Here is an 8,381-nt window from a genome sequence, read left to right as displayed (position 1 = left end):
CAATGATATTAGTAGAAGTGTATTACGTTTCTGCTTAAAAATTTCCAATAAGTGCGCTTTATTTTGAATTAATGTTAGATTTCAAGTGGCTCATTACAATCTAGTGAAGTAATGCTAAATTTATACGGAATAGGGGACACTATTTTTGATGTCTCCCTACTTGATAGAACAAATAGGTTGATGTTTATTCATTGTAAACAAAATTTGAGGAATCAGTAAATGAATATCTTGAGAATAACATTGGGATGTCATGCACACATAATTTTGGATTTTCTTGTCTCATCATATAAAAGGTTATTTCCATGTTACTAAGGTCTTACCGGGGTGTTTTTAGTTTATGTGCAATTTTTAGATGTTTTACTTATTTAGTGTCAAAGTTGCAACCTAAACTCCCCTATTTTATGTAAATTGTTATTAATATCTCATATGCTATTTAGAATTCATTTTATTGATATTTTAATTGATTTTTTTGGCATGAAATTGACTATTAAAAAATGTGAAGTGATGTGTCCAATTTACAAATAACAACTTCGATTTAGAAAGACAGAAAGCATTCAAGTTTCCTCAAAATTTATTAGACTTGAGTTTCTGGCCAAAGAGTAAAATCAAACAAAAGGGTTTAAAATGAGATTCAATTGCAATTGCTTAGATTCTTATTCATGAATAAGGATGAAGTTTAAAAAGAATGAGTTCTATAAATTAATTATTTTTATAACTATATTTGATAAGATCAAGTTCATTGTATAGAGATTGTGTAATAATTTAGGTAACAGGAACAAAATTGTGTACCTGTTAACATAAGCGGATTAATAATTGAATCTTGTGAAAATAGTTGCTCCAAGTACGACTTTGAGTCTTGATGCTTATCGTGACCAACGACACTAACCTACGGTATGAGTGTCTACGATCGTCGATAGTATAGTAACACAACTAAAGGTTGGGGTCGTGTCCCAAGGGAGTGGTTTTGAGAATTGATAGAAAAATAAAATTTAGCTCTAACTAGTCATAGCTAAAGACGTTATCCAACAAAAACATAGTAAATAAAATGGGTGACACGAAAGTGTCAAATATCGATTTTGGGGTTTTGTTACAAGTAGTAAAAGCAGCAAAAATTAACAAGAAAATCAAGTATGGGGAAATATTCTTGGGGTGTGACCGCAATACTAGTTGAGATAAATAGTTGGGTACATGCTTTTGACAAGAAAATTGTAAGATAATAGTGACTAGGCTAAGCTTTAAATGGAAATAAGTTCCCTCTCGGGCAACTTACCCCGTTTCAAATGTGTTCCTCTCGGACACCCATTTGCCGCATGAAGACCAGCCTACACCTTACCCCACTCACTCTCTCGAGCTGAATGTTAGGATATGGGACTAGGGCTCACCCTCTAGGGTTGAACCTCATGTCGACCTACTCCTTAGGCCATCAGTCTAGTGGTCTTGGTTTCGGGACCTCTCTCTCGGGCAAGCCGAAAACACATGAGTGGCTTTGTATTTGCAACTACAAACCCTTTAGATTAAACCACAACCACTAGGTGAAATTACCATTAAACTACATCTAACTTATCAGTAAGTAAGACCCAACAATAATAACAACACATATTTGCTAAATCACACCCCAAGAATGGGGGTTTTAGCCACACATCAAGAAATAACAAAATACACCTAAAATGATAGTAAAATCAAATGGATATAAGAAATTAAACCTTAATTTAAGCAAAGGAAGAAGAATAGAGAAGACTCACTTCCAACTTGGGAAATTAACTCATTTCTTCAAGTTCCCAAAAATCCTCTCCAAACTTGAGAGAAAATATCTAAAAAGTACTATTCTATTCTAGAAATTAAAAATAAAAGTTCCACACTAAAAAATAATAATAAGTTCAGTATTTATAGACTTTAGAAAGTAGTACTGACGAATCTTTTGGCGAAGTTAGTCGATGTCGCCGAATGACTTCGGCGATTCGCCCTTCGTCTGTCTCATCATCGTTTCGTGCTTACCTTCAGCACCTTCACGTTCTGGACCATTGGGTGGTTTAGTACTGCTTCACGGAACCATTCGGCGAAGTGTTGACTGTTCCTTTCATCGCCTTTTTTATCCTTCTTCTTCAGGGCTTCGCGTACTGGAACAAAGGGCGGAGTAAATCCCTTCGGCGAATCGCCAAGTGTGCTTGGCGATGCTTGAGCTTCAACTTCGTTGTTCTTTTCAACCTTTTTGTTCATTTTTGCGCTAAGTGTCCATGCTTTCACTAAAACTTCAACTACCTGAAACTTAAGAGTTTTCATCAGATATTTAGACAAAATAAGCATTCGAGGACACTATTCTTATCAAAATAAAGCCCTAAATGAGTCCAATTTGTGGACTCATCAACACCCCCAACTTAGACTTTTGCTTGTCCTCAAGCAAACTCAAGTTCAGTCGTTCAAAAAGGGTGTCTCAAACAGTGCTGCACAAGACTCAATCATGAACATACACAACAAGATTCAAATTACTTATGCAAAGATCAACTGTGCATTCAAAGATTCAAGTTGTGACACACCATTACCAGGAATTCTCATGCTCGCAATACTTGCTACTTGTGCGAGTTCAAACTCGACAAAAAGTATCTAAATGCCCTTACATGAAGAATGATTCCATATTCACACACAGAGGTTAATCAATTCAAGATCAGGAATCAGATACAACGCTCACACTCAAAAAGAGGAACACAATGCATGTTTTCACCCATAGGTTTGCCCTTATTTTCCAATCGACTTTTGATTCAGCTTACTCAAGATCAAAAAGGTCTTTCTAAGGCTTGTAATGGGGGTGAGTGTAAAGGTATGGTCATTTAGGCTCAGTGGCTCTTTTCTCGTGGGATGTGGTGTTCTCAAGGCATTCCATTCTCCTCATTTATGAATTCTTTTTCTAATGCTTCTAAGTCTCATGTTTATTCATCTCCATGGATTGCTTGGAAACCCGATTTCCTTCGTACCTTATTCCACATTTTTTATTTTTTTTAATTGAAGGGGTTTCCACTGTTCTGCAACACCATGGGTTAAGGGGGACTTTTCCTGCACTTCTTGACTTCTCCTTTTCCTTTTCACCACACCCCCAACTTAGGCTTTTGGCCTAAGTTGGCTATTCACTAAACCACAAATTAAGAGGGTTATAGATAGTGTGTCAAGTGAGGTCTAGGGTTCATCAAGGTTCTTCCAAAGAAAGGTAAGGCTCAAAGGTGTTCAAAAGAGTTTCACACACTCACGGGTAGGCCACAAAAGAGGTATATGAAAAATTTGGCTTACACTCTTTAAAGTTGCCTAAGATCATATCAAGACGACACCTTTCTAATCAATCAGACTAACTGGGCAAATTCTAGGTTTATTCATGCATGGTTCAAAGCAAGCTAATCACACAAGGCATCGACACTTAAGTTAATCAAGACTACACACTTTCGCTAGTGTGCAACGGTCATGACAAGAGAATCAATTCGATAAATGGCTAATCACAACGAGATGCAAAGAGTTCACATATTGTCTATGCAACTTCATTTGGCCTCATCGTAGCAGCACATTCATGTTCGTTCAATTGAGAGCACTATTCAAGTCATCGGTATTGATCGAAATCGAGACTTAATTTTTTGCAAAAGAACAGCCACATTCAACACGCGAGGGGTGGCAAAAATGTGCGATAAAATTAAAAAAATTCGAAAGGGTCAAAATCATTTTTCAATTAAACCTAAAAGAGAGCAATAAGCTCAAACAATCGCAAAAGCAGTTTTAAAAACACAATCGAAACAGATAACCCAACTATACACCAAAACACAAGTATTTACTAGCACACAAAAGGTGTAGGCCTCAACCCACCACAAATAAAAGGTAGTTTGTCCTCAAATGCAAGTAATACAGAATCCATAAGGCAAAGTAAAGAAAGACAAAGAGGGGGTAAAGAGGTGAATCTGTCCAATCTGTTGCTCCATCTGTCTAGGCATCAGTATCCGGAATGACCACCCGAAGAACCAGCTCCACTGGATCTCGCAGCAGGAGACTTTGCTAAAGACGCTCGCATAGTAGCATTTATCATGATTTCTTCAGTCTCGGCTATGTCATCCGTTGTAGCTTCCTCAAATAACTCTTCGTCAGTTTCTGCCTCCGATTCTGGATCAGCTATATGCTCTATTCCATCTCCATGTCTTGCGGCATTCTGAGGCATTTCGGGCGCATCTGGAACTTCCACTGTTCCAAAGATCATGGATTTATCAGTGGACTTTAGGTAGTCCACATCTTTCTTCAACTCTGCAATGGTGGCCTTTACGGTTGTTACTTCTTATATGGCTCCTTGATCGTGTTCACACACTAACATCCTGGCCTCTAAAGCATCAATAGTGGTAATCAGTGGTCTCACAGCATTGTCATGCCTAGAATAGAGCTCTCCTTGTTGGCAGTTTGACAATTAGCAGATTGGGCAAGATGTCCCATGCAGATCAAGGATGCTTGAGTGATCGGTTCACAGAGGGAAACAACAGCTGAAGGCCTAGGGGCCAGAGTAGGAAAAGATGCCTCTGCAGGTATAGATCTAGTGGTCACAGCTTCCTTCTGTTTCTTTTCTGCCTGGTCTTTAAGATATTTGGCTTCAATCTTTCGGATACTGGTGGAGACGGTGGCAGCCAATTCCACATCATTCGTTGCATCTCCAGGCACCCGAGCTCTTTTGCATAATGCAGTGATTAATACAGGGAAAGGGAGAGATGTCTGGCCCTACTTTGCATGCATATGGATTTCAGAGAAAATGATCTTCCCAAGATTTATCCTGGTTTTTTCCGTGATGCATCCAAGACAAGCTGTCTTAGCATGACGAAGAATTGATTCATTCTGTGATGGCGTAACTGTGCTGCTGATGAATCTGAACCATACCGTGCAGCTATGTTCAGATTTTTCTTCTTAATTGGAACTCCTTCTACTAACCATGTTGGAGCATTATCATCTGAGACTAGCAATGCTAACCACTTTTTCATTCCATCCAGCTTCTGCGTCCTGATCAAGTGCTGGCAGTGGTCATTAATCCTATCGGACATTCCCAAAGCTACGTTGATAGTTTCACTGTCACAGGCTACCTTCCTTCCTCTGACAACCACGTGGTCAACTGCTTTAAAAGATGGGACCAACCTTTTCCGTTGAGGTACTAATGCACTGTATGCATCGTAGAATTCTCTAACCCAGCTTGGTATGTAAGAGCCGCGATGTCTTCTGAAGATTTGGAATTTGTGGTATTTCAGGCACTCCATCACTTCTGGATACCTATCAATAACCCCATCTATGGAAAGTTGTTTCTCCTCAATAATCGTCCTTAGACCAACCGCTTTTGATCTATTCATTGATCCATGTTTGGGGCCTTGAACTGGATGTGCCAACACTAATGTTTTCCCTGAAGCTGGAGGAGTCGGAGTGGTGGATTAGCTATCTCTGATCCGATATGGATCATGTATCCTTTTGGATTGTAACTCAGCCCTTCTTGGCTCTGTCTGGTAATTTTTGTCAGACTTTGTACTTTCATTATTATATGTGGGTGGTTCGGTAGTATAGAAGCATGTGCTCTCAGAGCTTGCATCAGCTATTCGAGAGCTTTGCCCTTTTCTTTTCTTTTTGAAGTTGTGGTAGCCATGCCCCTGGGTGGAGATGTATTTTCTCTGATCACAATTCCTTTCTCCCTCCCTCTAGTTGGTTCTTTGGCCATATTTGTGAAACGTTAGAGAGAGAATAGTGAGTAATTACATTGTAGCATAAAATTTCAGACAGAATCGTCGATCTAATCAGCGACTCGCCAAACCTCTTTGGCGATCATAAGTATGTTCGCCGAAAGTTACAGAACCCACAACACTTAAGATAAGAATTTAAAAGTGATTTAGGTCTAGGGGGAGAACTGCTGAGTGATTCGGCGAGCTCAACTCAGCTCGCCGACTGACTTAACGTGCGTGAGATTCAACTCACTTTTCACAATTGATCGCGCAGACCTCAAAAGCAATATTAAACCAAGCATTAATGAAATTTAGCCCAGACCCATAGCACCCATTCATGGTCAACACCCACTATGTATAGTTTTTCACATTTAGATTCAAAGTAATCAGAGCGAAAAAGGAAGTCGAATCAGTAAGAGAAAATAGGCCATAACTTACAAAACAGAAGAAGGTACTCGAAAATGTCTACTCATATCATAGAGATCTAACGCATTAGTGGACTCCTAGGTTGCAGATGAGGTCTATCTTTTCGAGAGCGGACGAAGAGATTTCAGAGACTAACCTTTTCACTGAGTAAACAAAGTTGTAATGCTAGGCGGCAACGAAAATCCAAGTTCCAAGTACTAATTTGCTACTAAAATACTAATTTAAAGTGAGAAATTGTAAATTACTACCTTGGTGTGAAGTTATGGAGTTTGTAAGTGAGAAAGAATGAAGAAGTGTGACTATTGGTCATATATGTTGTTCAATTTGTGTCCATTTGGCGACGTTAGTCGCACTCGCCCACCTACTCGGCAATTCGCCGAGTGGTCATTTACCCAGCCCTATCTTCAGAATTCTTCAATTTTCAGAGGGTGAATTCGGCGATCTGCATCGAGATCGCCAAACTTGTTAGCGATGAGCCGAGTTGCTTTTCAAGTCCGCCGAGTTTTACAGGCTCTGTACGATTCTGGTATTGAGCCAAACAGTGGATCCAGTCAGGCTCGCAGACCTATTTGACGACTCGCGGAATGGACTTTCTGCTCGCCAACCTGAAGTTTTCAACACTTTCCTCGTTTTAACCTACAACACAACACACCATTATTCATAAAAGTAAAATCCTAAACTTTTAAGACCTTGGGTTGCCTCCCAAGAAGTGCCTTATTTACCGTCATGGCACGACGCAAATCTTTGCTCAAGTTTTGTTGTTGGGGTTGGCCAGGACCTCATTAGGCCACCCCCTGTTTCTCTGCTGATGGAGTTAAGGCAACGCATTACTCCTCAGGTTCTCGAGCAGTTGGACAGCTTTGGAATGAGACCAAATCATCTGTTTCATTCCTTCAATGTCTTCCTTCATTCCATTCAGCTCTCTATCTTGCTCAGTCACCTTGTGGAGAATGATTGAGAGCATTCCCTCAAGGCGTTTAACCTCATTGTCCTTGAGACTTCTTCGCTCATGAGGAGGGATGTATTTATCCTTCCTCTTACACTGTATTTCGATCTTCACCATCATTTTAACCAACTCATCCATCTAAGTCATTAGGGCGGCCAACATGAAGTCATTTTCTACTTCTTGGTTCGTATGAGCCATTTGATTAAGAAGTTGGGCTGCTATCACATATGGATGTTTCGCAATGCCTCCCAGAATGAGTTGGTCAACCAACCTCTTGTTTCCAGGACCAAGACTTCTGTAGAAACAGTCAAGGAGTGCTATGTCGGGAATGTCATGATTTGGGCATTGATTAATAAGTTCATTAAACCTTGCCCATGACTTGTGATTCTGTTCACCCTCCAATTGCTTGAAGGTGAGGATACACTCCCGGAATATCATTACCTCTACTGGAAGAAACTACATTAGCTCCCAAGTGTTACTCGACATACTCACTTCATCAGCTTCAATATAGACAAGATAACAAAATTACAAGTTAAGTTAGTAAACTACGAGTAAGAAGAACAAAAATTCTACTAATCTAAAAATTCTCAAATAACACCACTCCTCGGCAGCGGCGCCATTTTAATGCTTATCGTGACCAACAACACTAACCTACGGTATGAGTGTCTACGATCGTCGATAGTATTGTAACCCAACTAAAGGTTGGGGTCGTGTCCCAAGGGAGTGGTTCTGAGAATTGATAGAAAAATAAAATTTAGCTCTAACTAGTCGTAGCTAAAGAAGTTATCCAACAAAAACATAGTAAATAAAAGGGGTGACACGAAAGTGTCAAATATCAATTTTGGGGTTTTGTTACAAGTAGTAAAAGCAGCAAAAATTAACAAGAAAATCAAGTATGGGGAAATATTCTTGGGGTGTGACCGCAATACTAGTTGAGATAAATAGTTGGGTACATGCTTTTGACAAGAAAATTGTAAGATAATAGTGACTAGGCTAAGCTTTAAATGGAAATAAGTTCCCTCTCGGGCAACTTACCCCGTTTCAAATGTGTTCCTCTCGGACACCCATTTGCCACATGAAGACCAGCCTACACCTTACCCCACTCACTCTCTCGAGCTGAATGTTAGGATATGGGACTAGGGCTCACCCTCTCGGGTTGAACCTCATGTCGACCTACTCCTTAGGCCATCAGTCTAGTGGTCTTGGTTTCGGGACCTCCCTCTCGGACAAGCCGAAAACACATGAGTGGCTTTGTATTTGCAACTACAAACCCTTTAGATTAAACCACAACCACTAGGTGA

Source organism: Solanum verrucosum, unplaced genomic scaffold (genome assembly GCF_900185275.1).
Source record: "Solanum verrucosum unplaced genomic scaffold, falcon-dt-bn FXZP01000071.1, whole genome shotgun sequence".
In the NCBI taxonomy this organism is placed as follows: Eukaryota; Viridiplantae; Streptophyta; class Magnoliopsida; order Solanales; family Solanaceae; genus Solanum; species Solanum verrucosum.
This window is presented reverse-complemented; position numbering follows the sequence as displayed.